The 12,282-nt window shown below is 36.1% G+C and overlaps 1 pseudogene; it reads left to right on the plus strand.

Annotated features, from left to right (window-relative positions):
- Window positions 1–991: 991 nt before the first annotated feature.
- Window positions 992–3,674, plus strand: LOC103006889 (DNA endonuclease RBBP8-like; annotated as a pseudogene).
- Window positions 3,675–12,282: the final 8,608 nt, after the last annotated feature.

The following is a 12,282-nucleotide window of genomic DNA, read 5'->3' on the forward strand; positions in this document are numbered from 1 at the left end:
AATTGATACAGCCACTATGGAGAACAGTATGGAGGTTCCTTAAAAAACTAAAAATAGAATTACCATATTACTCAGCAATCCCATTACTGGGCATACACCCAAAGAAAACCATAATTCAAAAAGACACATGCACCCTAATGTTCACTGCAGCACTATTTACAATAGCTAGGTCATGGAAGCAGCTTAAATGCCCATTGACAGATGAATGAATAAAGAAGTTGTGGTACATATATACAATGGTATATTACTCAGCCATAAAAAGGAACGAATTTGGGTAATTTTTAGAGATGTGGATGGATCTAGAGACTGTCATACAGAGTGAAGTAAGTCAGAAAAAGAAAAACAAATATCGTATATTAATGCATATATGTGGAACCTAGAAAAATGGTACAGATGAACCAGTTTGCAGGGCAGAAATTGAGACACAGATGTAGAGATCAAACGTATGGACACCAAGGGGAGAAAGTGGCGGGTGGTGGGGGTGGTGGTGTGATGAAATGGGAGATTGGGATTGACATGTATACACTGATGTGTATAAAATGGATGACTAATAAGAACCTGCTGTATCAAAAAATAAATAAAAGAAAAAATATAAAAATAAAAATAAAAATGGGAAGCCTGGGTAGGGTGAGCAGGGCCGGCAGCCCTTGGGCCCTCCCTGAGCCCTGGAAAGTGCGGCTGCCCCGGGGGCATGGCTTGGCCCCTGGCGGTTTGGCAGTATAGTGAGGGAATGAGGAGAAAAGCAAATGGCTGTCTCCTCCCAGCCCCAGAATATGCTAGCTTCCTTGCTGGGGCTGTCAAAAATCTCAAGGCAGCTTGCAAGCCAAGTATTTGGAGTCCATTGGCATCACAACTTGAGTTCCAGCCATAACATAGACATGTCTTAGCAGTGTGACCTTGGGTATTTAAACTGGCCAAAAACAACTTCAGATCTATATAATGTAGCAGAAAAGGTCATTAAGCAGTAGAAGTGTGGAGCATATTAAGCAAGATGAACATCTCCAGAAGCAGTTGTGGAAGCTCTAGTTCTGCTGATGTATCTAATAACTTTAAGGATCTTTGGACAAAACTAAAGGCATATCATGATAAAGAAGTACAAAATATACAATAAAAGTAACCAAACTGAAAAAACGATGAATTTTAGATGCAGACTAGAAGAACTCTTCACCAAAAATCAACAGCTGAGAGAGCAAGAGAAAGTCCTGTATGAAACCATTAAAGTTTTAGAAAACCTATTAAGAGCAGGATTATGTGATCACTGTGCTGTAACTGAAGATCATATGTGGAAGAAACAGCAAGAGTTTGAAAATATTCTGCAGCAGAACCTTAAACTTATCACAGAGCTTGTGAATGAAAAGACTACTCTACAGGAAGAAAATAAAAAACTTTCTGAACAGCTGCAGCAGAAAATTGAGTATGATCAACAGCATCAAGCAACTGACCTTGAATCTGAGGAAGATGTTATTCCAGATTCACCAATAACAACCTTTTCATTTTCTGGTGCTAACTGACTACAAAGAAAGGAGAACTTCCATGTCCAATATGTAGAACAAACACATACTAAATTGGAGCACTCTGGGTGTACACATAAAATGAGAAAAGTCCCAAAGTCTTCAACTCATTTATGACATAAAGCTAATGAAAGTGAAATTCTAGTGGCTGACACTTGTGATCAGAGTCAAGCTCCAATGGCTAAAACACATGGAAAAAGCAGTTATCCTCCTGATAATTTAGCTATAGTTGTTGCTGAAACAGTTGGACTTAATGTTCAAGACAAATCTGAATCTCGAGGCCCTAGGAGCCCTCTTGGTGAAGAGATTTACCATTGTCTGGAAGGAGACCACAAAAAACAACACTTTGAGGAATCTAGAAGAAATAGTGAAGTTAGTTTAAGATTTTCATATTCTAATTCAAAGACTCCTCCTCAAGAAGAATTGACTAATCAAGTATGATCTCATCTATTTGGAGCTACCTCTAATGTGAAAAGTAGTTTAGGTTTGAATATAAGTTTGCCCCCTTCTCTTTTAGAAACTGGGGGTGGGTGGGTGGGAATCTGAAAACAGTGCCTTTTAGCAACACTTCTAATTCTAGATCAGAGAAACCTACATCAAAATCTGAAGATGGTGTCCTTTTCACACACCATAATCTTGGGGCTGAAGTGAACAAGATCACTAACCAGTCATCTTCTAATAAGCAGATGCTTATAAATAAAATTGGAAGTGAATCCATAAATGAACAGGATAGTATTGATCACATTAAAGATACTGTTACTGATAAAGATAAACATGTGGTACCCCTGAAATCATTGGGAAGCAGAACCAAAAGGAAGAAAATTGAGGAAGAAAGTGAAGATGAAGCTGTCCCCAAGCCTCCTTTGATAAAGAAAATGCTTTTTTCTTATCCACTGGATAGTCATTCTTCCATGAATGGAGACTATGTAATGGGTGAACCTCTGGATCTGTCTGATTGATTTTCGGCTATTCAGTGTCAAGAGAAAAGCCAAGGAAGTGAGAACTCTAAAATCAGATTTAAGCAAGTGACTCTCTATGAGGCTTTGAAGCCCGTTCCAAAGGGCTCTTCCTCAAGCCATAAGGCCTTGAGTAGGAGCTATGGGTTAACCAAAGATTCCCCAGAAGAGCTCTGTTTACAGGAGTCCCTTTTGCAGTCCTTGAGTAAATCTTCAGAAAATAAAACACTGTTACGATTAAAGGAAGAAAATCCTATCTTTAAAATCCATTTATGTCCACGTAAAAGCTTAGAGACAGAGAATCTTTTTCACGATGTGAAGGGTGCTGGTTCTCATGAGCCTATAAAAATAAAAACCAGGTCAGTCCATGGAACATGTTAACTTGCATCAGTTCTTCAGTAAAATCCATGTAGAATTGCTAAAACAAAGTCTCTACAAAACAATGAAGATGTATCCTTTGAAAACATCCAGTGGAGTATAGATCAAGGTGCAGACTTTTCTCAGTGTGAAATGGATATTACTGTAGTAGATATGAAGGACGGCAGTCAGTCAAGATTAGCAGGAGAAGAGGTGGTGGACATGGACTTTGTGTTGGTTAGTGAAACTATGCTTTTAAAAATGAAGAAGCAAGAGCAGAAGGGAGAAAAATGTTCAAATAGAGAAAGAAAAATGAATGATAGCTTGGAAGATATATTTGATTGGACTACACATGAAGAATATGAATCCTGTTTGGCAGATAGCTTCCCCCAAGTAGCAGATGAAGAGAAGGAGTTGTCAACTACTACAAAAAAAAAAAAACAAACAAAAACAAACTCTTCTGGTGAGGAACAAGATAAAGTCAAACAGAAAACATTTATGGAGCATATTTTGAAGACGGTGAGAGACTAGCTTATGAAATTTTCCTCATATTGAGGAATAAAGAAGAAAATTGCTTGGACACACATGTAAGGAATGTGAAATTTATTATGCAGATTTTCCAGCTAAGAAAAAGAAAAGAAGTTGGATTCCTGCTCAAGATACTGATTTCACTTCATTCCACCCAACATACCAGATAATTTCTGGGAAGTTGGTTTTTCTTCCACTCAGAGTTGTATGGAAAAAGGTTACATTAAAGAAAATCTTGACCCTTGTCCTTGTACAAAAAGACGGTGGCCTTACCATGCAATATTTTCTTCAAAAGGCAAAGAGCAGAAGGCATAAATGTTGAAGCAAAAACAGGAGAGAGGACAATTTTCTTTTTAGTTATTTATGGTTAAAGTTGGTATTAAACATTGAATTTTTTGATCTTCTGTAAACTAATTTATAAACCATTTTTCTATTGAAAATGTTTTCAAATGGTATTTACACATCACATAGACAACTATTTAAAAATGTGGATAAGTTTATGTTGTATTTTCTTGCTTTTGCACCTTTAAAATAATAAGGTGCTTTCATTTTGCAATCTAACTTGAGTTGTTTGTTACTTTATTTTGGTAATACCTAATTACAATTTTGAATATAAAAAATAATGAATAAATACAAATCAAAATGAAGTAACTGTGATTCAGGCATCCAAAATAGAGCTGGGGTGGCCATCGTGGATGTGGTTTGAGACATAGTCCTGTATTATGGAGAACTTGAATTTTCTGAACTGTACCAGACTCAAGGATCAGCCCTTCTCAAAACAATATCTGCTAGCAGCTGCCAGCTGCAAACTTATGGTCCCAAGGTCTCCCGTTATACTTATGATTTTTTTCTCTTATTTTAGAAATAGTAGCTAATGATTCAGCTCAAGCCATAGCCTCCCAGCAGAGGGCTCCAGATTCTTTAGACAAAATAATATTTGATAATAGAATTGCTTTAGATTATATTTTAGCAGAAAACGGAGGCATATATGTAGTTGCCGGTATCTCCTATTGTGTATATGTTAATACCACATCAGAAGTTGAAACCAACTTATATAAAAATTGGACAGTAGGCTACTTGGTTCCAAAAAATATCATCACAAGAGTCTGGATTTGATCTCTTAGGAAGTATTTCTCATGGATCCCATTAGGAATAAGGTCTATATTTGAGGGATTACCTAAACTAGGTGTCATTGATTTGTGCTTGCTAAGATTTATCCTTCTTGTCAAGCTCTGTATTTGCTGTTTGTCTCATATCTTTAAGCCCCCACACCCCAACCCATATGACATTCATTGAACATAAAAGTCCAGACCCAAAGCCTTGGCCTCACCTTAGGACTCATGAGAATGTGAAACAATTTTATTCCACAAACCCAGACCTTTATCCCATATAAGCAAGAAGAAGCTAGAGTGGTCATCACCCACTATCCCTCAAGACTAAGGAATGAAAAGGGAGGGTTTGTACCCTAGCTGAAAATGGCCCTATCTTATTCTTAACAGAATACTGAGTTGTTTTTCAAAAGAAACAGAACAAAACTGCAAGTCATACAGCCATAGTATTGGTGTTTATGTGTGTTGGGCAACAATCCCTTTGCTCGGTAACACAGTCTTCTTTTTAATCAGATGAGAAAATGTACATCTTCTCTCCCTTCCTTATGGTTTTTATAATGTCTATAAATATTTACAAAGAAGTTACCAGTTCACACAGAAGATGTCAGAGGTCCCAATCTACTTAGAAAAATAAACAACTGTGTTTCACACAGTTGTAATTTCATAAAAATTACAATGGCAGGAATTTTACCCACCACTCTTCTCCCTCTGAGAGTGAGTCCAAAACCTCAGAAAAAAATTTTCAGGGGTCATTAATTTTTAATATTTAGAAAAACAAGAAAATAGTTCCTTCCCCGGTAAATCTTCAGTCTTAATGACCTAGATCTTTGCAGATTCCAAGGTCTTTGTGTTATGGTGGGAAAAATCTTCTAAGTAGCAAGGAATGGCTTCAGCTTGTTAAGAGGTAAAATATGCTCTTATGTTTGCCACTTGAATATCAGACTCTGAGCCCTGGACTCCCCAGCTCAGAGGTAAGAACTTTTTAAACTCAGGTATTTAGCTGGCTTTAATAACTAACATGTCATATAGAAAATAAAAGCTGGAGCTAATAATAGAAAAATATGATTGACTTCTTGAGTCAGTATATTCAGTTACCCATCCCAAATCAGGTAGAATTTTGATCATTCATTTTTTCTCTCTCACCCATTCACCTAGATATCCCATATCCACTTAAAAAATATTTATGATAATTTTAGTAAGTTGCAGCAGGTGCTATACTTGGCATTCAGAATAGAAAATTGCATCATATATGATTTCTATACTTGAAATACTCATAGATGTGTGACACAAGCTTATACAAAATTATACTATAACTCAGAGAGCATCAATATTATAAAGTATCATGGGAGTGTTCTGTTTAGGAAGGCTGAGTAAGGATTCACAGAGCTGGCATTATGTGAGCTGGGTGTAAAGAATGAGTGGAAACCAACAACAAAAAAAATGGGCTGGACATTTAGATAGCAGGAACAGCAAATATTGAGTTATTTATGTAGCAAGCCATTAAGTACTTATTTATGTAACAGTAAACATTAAGTATGTTTAATGTTCTGGAAAACCTTAATTTCAAATATTTGAAACTGTGTTCTGACAAAACTGCATCATGTGTCCTGATTTAGTCTGAAAAAGTAGTCATTTAATGGTTAAATGAATAAGAGAAAAGTGTTTTCTCTTTCATATGCTGTGTTTTAATTGATGAGAAATACTCATTAAAACAACTAAACTTAGAATTAAGAAATTTTTTAATAGAAAGAATAAATTTATGTAATTCAATACTTTACTAAGTATTTGGTTTAAATCATAATCTTGTTTTGCTTTTTCTTGGTAAACAAGGAAGGAATTATTTGCTATTGAAATCTGTGTCCTTCTTTCCAAGCTCTCTTTCTTGGAAATTCTCTCAAATCTGCAATAAGTAAGAGAAACAAACAAATAAACAAAGAAAAAAATTTTTAATCCATATTTTTTCTTAGCTGTATTACCAAATAACTTGTCTTTTGTAAAGGAAACTGAGATAAATCCACTTTATTTTTTTTAAGTTAAAAAATTTGCATGGCTTTGTGTAAGTCCAGTATTAAAATTCTGACTGTGTACTAGCTCTAAGATCTTGAAATAGGTATGTAAACTCTTAGTTTCTTTAACTATAGAGATTTTTTTCTTTCAAAGCTGGCAAGGCCTGACTATCTTCATAAAGATTGGTGTCTTTCTCTTCTTTTAACTTTTTATACAACAAGAAATCCAAATTTAATGGTTTCTGTAGCAATGAATGAGCATTTTTGACCAGTTTGTTGCAGATTAAAATGTATGCCAAAAAACATTTCTTTCTTTTTTCTTTTCTTTTTTTTTTTTTTTTTTTTTTGGCTGCATTGGGTCTTCATTGCTGCATGAGGGCTTTCTTTAACTGTGGCAAGTGGGGGCAACTCTTCGGTGTGGTGCACGGGCTTCTCACTGCGGTGGCTTCTCTTGTTGCGGAGCATGGGCTCTAGGTGTGTGAGCTTCAGCAGTTGCAGTACGCAGGCTCAGTAGTTGCAACAAGTGGGCTCTAGGGTGCACAGGCTTCAGTAGTTGTGGCACATGGGCTCAGTAGTTGTGGCTCGTGGGCTCTAGAACGCAGGCTCAGTGGTTGTGGTTCATGGGTTTAGTTACTCTGCAGCATGTGGGATCTTCCCGGACCAGGGATTGAACACGTGTCCCCTGCATTGGCAGGCGTATTCTTAACAACTGTGCCACCAGGGAAGTCCTCAAAAAACATTTCTTAAAAGCATCTTTTTTTTCCCAGAATTTTATTTAGAACAAATATTTGGGTAGGCATAATAACATAATTTAAACATGCATGGGTTGGTCCTTAAGACATAAAATTGCAATATGGGGAGTTTAGTGCTAATTTTTAAAATAGGAGTCCCAAAATTGCTTTGAGTAATGACAGCACTATTTAAAAGATAGAATTTTTCAGAATTAGATTTGAAATATTCCTGTTTAATATTCATTTGAAGGATGAAGTTTGAATGTTTTTATACCCCACAAAGGTGGAGAGCCTAACTCTCATTCAAATTAGTTCCTAAAGTTTTTGACATTTTTTATCTTGTGAATAAGGGAAAATATATATAATTAATTACTTTAATGCAAAATTCTTCTGTAAATAATGTGAATTTTGGTGTAGCAGAAGGTAGCATCACTGAGTGAAAACAATATAAATTATGGAGTTAGCAGCCCTGCAATTTTATCCTATATTCCCACTTACTGGTTTTAGTATCTGTTTCTTCATATTTTTTCATTGAGGAATATAGTTATTCTCTATACTGGATGTTTTCTTTTTTTAACTGTTTAACATCTAGCTGCTCTTCTATTTGGGAATACTCCTTTGTGGCAGGATGTGGCCCATCTTTCAGCCCTTGAGAAGCAGAGACTTGAAACGTGACTTAGACTCAGCTAACCAGACACCCTGGAGAACGACTTTGTATCTTGATCAAGGAACTCAAAAGAAAAAGGTTGACTATAATTTATTCACAGTGACATTGCCCTCATTGTCCTGGGGCAGAATGTACCCACTTCTTGGCCTCTGAACACACACCTCTTTGTTATTTATCATTGCCTAAGCTGACCTTCTGGTCTACATCAACTATGAGCCGCCAGTGTCATCCTGCAATAGATTCCTGCTCTTCTAAGACAACCAGGGTCAATTCCTGTTGCTTGAAAGCAAATGCCCTGAGTGACACACCTACTGCAGTAGGTTGAATAATGGCTACCCAAAGATATCAAGTCCTAATTCCTGGAACTTGCAAATATTACCTTATTTGGGAGAAAAAGTCTTTGCACATGCAACTAAGTTAAGGATTTTGAGAGGAAGTGATCACAAGTGTAGTTATAGGAGAGAGGCAGAGAAAGTCACACACCGGAGAGATGGTCATGTGAAGACAGGCAGAGATTGGGATGATGCAGCCAAGGAATGATGAAGGTAAAAGAGGTCAAGAATGGAATCTCCCATAGAACTTCTGGAATTGTTACCCTACCACCATGTTGATACTGAATTTCTCACCTACAGAACTGTAAAAGAATTTCTATTTTTTTTAAGCTTAAACTTTTAATTTTTTTTTTTAAACTGGTTATGTTTTTCCTTTATAGCTACTTTATTTATTTATTTATTTATTTATTTTTGGCTGTGTTGGGTCTTTGGTTCGTGCGAGGGCTTCCTCCAGTTGCGGCAAGCGGGGGCCGCTCTTCATCGCGGTGCGCGGGCCTTTCACTATCGCGGCCCCTCCCATTGCGGGGCACAGGCTCCAGACGCGCAGGCTCAGCAGCTGTGGCTCACGGGCCCAGCCGCTCCGCGGCATGTGGGATCTTCCCAGACCAGGGCTCGAACCCGTGTCCCCTGCATTAGCAGGCAGATTCTCAACCACTGCGCCACCAGGGAAGCCCTAAACTTTTAATTTTGATGTTATATAACTGCACACAGAAAGATTAAGATCTAAATCAAAGTGTCTTTGGCTCCAAAGACAAAAGTTATTTAACTTTAAATTTTAGTCATTCTAATCTAACAATGATGTTAAAATCTGGAAATTGGGGAAGAAATATGTAATTAAATTAAAGAGTTGATCTAAGCAGGTAGGATTTTTGAAATCTCTGCCTTTTGAGACTTTTGATAAAGGATGGCAGTTTGAACATGTATGTTTTTTTTTCATTTCTTTCCCGAAGTATCATTAAAATGGTAGTAAATAAATATAAAAACTATAAATCTTACAGACCAAGGAGAGGAGAAAACAGTGGGTATAATTTTTTTGGAGTATGAAAACCATATTTTTAAATGTAACTGATTTGGATGAATAAAGTAAAACATAAATGATTGGGGATAGGGTGCAGACTGGGATGGGGGAACAGGGATAAGATGGAAGAATGGAACCCAAAGGAATTTGTTCAAACCATAGAACCTAGAAAGGCCCAGGAAGTGGTGTTCCTAGGTATTTCTCAAGATTATAGTTTGAAATTGACTGAAACAGTTGGAACTCCAATTTTTTTTCCTTCTATCAATGATGCTTCATCTCCATCCTGCAAGAAAATTGAATTTTACTACATAGAGAAAGTGAACCTGGGGGGTAATTGACTCAAGAAAACCAAACACAGAAATAGTTGTAAATAAGGATGAGGACAATGTTGAAAACAAGGAGATTATGTGGATTTTTTCACACAGAATAACAATAAATTTACTATTTCCTCATGCTTTAAGATTCCAGAATGCAGACATTTCAATTCTCAGTATTGGATGGGGTGGAATAGTCTGAGTAAAGATAAATATATTGGTAGCTTGAGTACTGAAAATATGGGGGATTTCATTTACATATATTTTCTCAACAAAATATAAATGAGGCAAGATCATCAAGTAAAAGTGAAAGGGATGGATCAAGGTTATAAAGTTTGAGGAGGAAAAAAGTGTGAAATAGTCATTTGAAGAGTGGAAATTAGAACATGGGAGTAAAAAATAGAAGCTGATCATAGTGAGAAAGTGGTAGATCAATAAATCAAAAGTCTCTATGGTAGTTCCCAGATCTTGGTTTCTGATTTCCATTCTCTAGTAAAAGGAACCAGGGCACCCTGGAGAAATAGTTAATTCTAGGACTAGGCAAGAAATATACAAGATGAGCCTTGAGTATCTTGTAGTGTTAGAAAGTAAGAAAGTACTAAAAGAGAAAATAAAATAATGGGAATTATGTCAAAGGGACACATAAACCAACTGAAAGAGCTTTTTTAGCCAAAGCTGGAACAATTTCAGCAAGAAAATAAATATGTAGCTTTGAATTATAAAATGAATATAAAATAAGTATCCCTGGGTTTATACTGATGTTAACAAATTATTGATTGAATAAATAAAAAGAAATAATTAAATAGATTAATTAACTAATAAGAAAAAGAGACAATCTCCAGTGCAAAAGAATTCCAAATAATTTATATAGATACTCTGCATTCAAGGAGATGGAGTATAATTCCTTACTCCTTAAATGTGGGCTGGACGTAGTTAACACACTTCCAAAAAGTACAGTATGGGAAAAGGGAAAAAGTTACTTTACATTAGAGAAAACTAACAAACACTACTTTATCCAGATGATCAAGTTTGACATCAATAGCTATGTCATATTAATAATATATACATATTACATATATATATGTATTGATTTGATGTGATGAGAATAGTTCTTTACCTCTGTGGCCTTCCTCCACAAAAATCATAACCTTAGTTTAATCATGAAGAAAACATCAAACAAATTACTTTCTACAAAATATTAAACCAGCACCCCTCAAAATTATCCAGAAAATTTGAGAAAATGTCACAGCCAAGAATAGCCTAAGTAGACACCCTTGTATGGAATCCTGAAGCAGAAAACAAATTAGGTAAAAACTAAGGAAATCTGAACAAAGTATAGACTGTAGTTAATAATAATATATCAATATCGGTTCATTAATTGTGACAAATATACTATACTAATATAGGAATTTAGGGAAAACCGGGTGTGGGGAATATGAGAACACTTTGTACTCTTCTCACAATTTTTCTGTAAATCTAAAGTATTTTAACATTTAAAAGTCTATTTAAAAACAAATACAAAAAGCAAAAAGAAAAGAGGCCGAGAGAGTGAATAATTGCTGGAATGGGACCAAAAATTTAGGTAAACTGAAGGACAGGCAGTGGTATTCAGAGAAGTCAATATTTTAGAGGTGATATATGGTTTGGGGATGATAATATCAAGAATATGAACCAGAAAGGGTGCCTTAAATGGGGGTTACTTAGGACCAGAAAGATCAAAAAGTAGGAGGCTAATAAAAATTTTAAAATGCTCTCAGAATTAAAGCTGTCTACAGTGGTATCAAGAGTAATGGTGGAAAAGACTGTGGGTCATTCTGGTTCACTTCAATATAATCTCAGAAAAGCTCTTTGTCTTCAGCACACATTCTATTAAGGTGAGCTCTTAACCCTGAATAGAATGCTAATTCCAAATTAAAACTCATTCATAAGCAATAGTGAACCGTTTTTTAAAGTAACTTCAGTCAGCTTTCAAAGGAGAGGACAGAATTTACTTTCACCAGAGTAACTGAGCATCAAAAATAGTAGTGAAGTCAGCTATTTTTCTCCATATGTTATGCTTAAACAGGAGCATATGTTGGTGTTTGATATTCAGTCAGCATTTTGTAATGTGTTGACAAATTCAAGCTCTAGTGCCCCAGAGAAAATAAGATGTTTTGTGTAATTGTTTATAGTGGTAGGACCATAGCAGTTAAAAGGCCCTTTAAACTAGTTATCCTTCCAAATTTCTGCTTTGGAGCTTGAAAAAGCAACACAGAGTTGCAGAAAAAAGTATCAGATTACATTTATGCCAGCTAGTCCAGCTACTATTTTATCTGTTTTCTGATTCTTGTTTTTTTTTTTTTTTTTTTAAACATCTTTATTGAAGTATAATTGCTTCACAATGGTGTGTTAGTTTCTGCTTTATAACAAAGTGAATCAGCTACACATATACACACGTTCCCGTATCTCCTCCCTCCCGCATCTCCCTCCCCCCCACCCTGCCCATCCCACCCCCCCAGGCGGTCACATAGCACCGAGCTGATCTCCCTGTGCTATGCGGCTGCTTCCCACAAGCTATCTATTTTATATTTGGTAGTGTATATATGTCCATGACACTCTCTCACCCTGTCACATCTCACCCCTCCTCCTCACCATATCCTCAAGTCCACTCTTTAGTAGGTCTGTGTCTTTATTCCCATCTTGACACTAGGTTCTTCATGGCTTTTTTTTTTTCCCCCTTAGATTCATATATATGTGTTAGCATACTGTATTTG

Source organism: Balaenoptera acutorostrata, chromosome 9 (genome assembly GCF_949987535.1).
Source record: "Balaenoptera acutorostrata chromosome 9, mBalAcu1.1, whole genome shotgun sequence".
NCBI lineage: Eukaryota > Metazoa > Chordata > Mammalia > Artiodactyla > Balaenopteridae > Balaenoptera > Balaenoptera acutorostrata.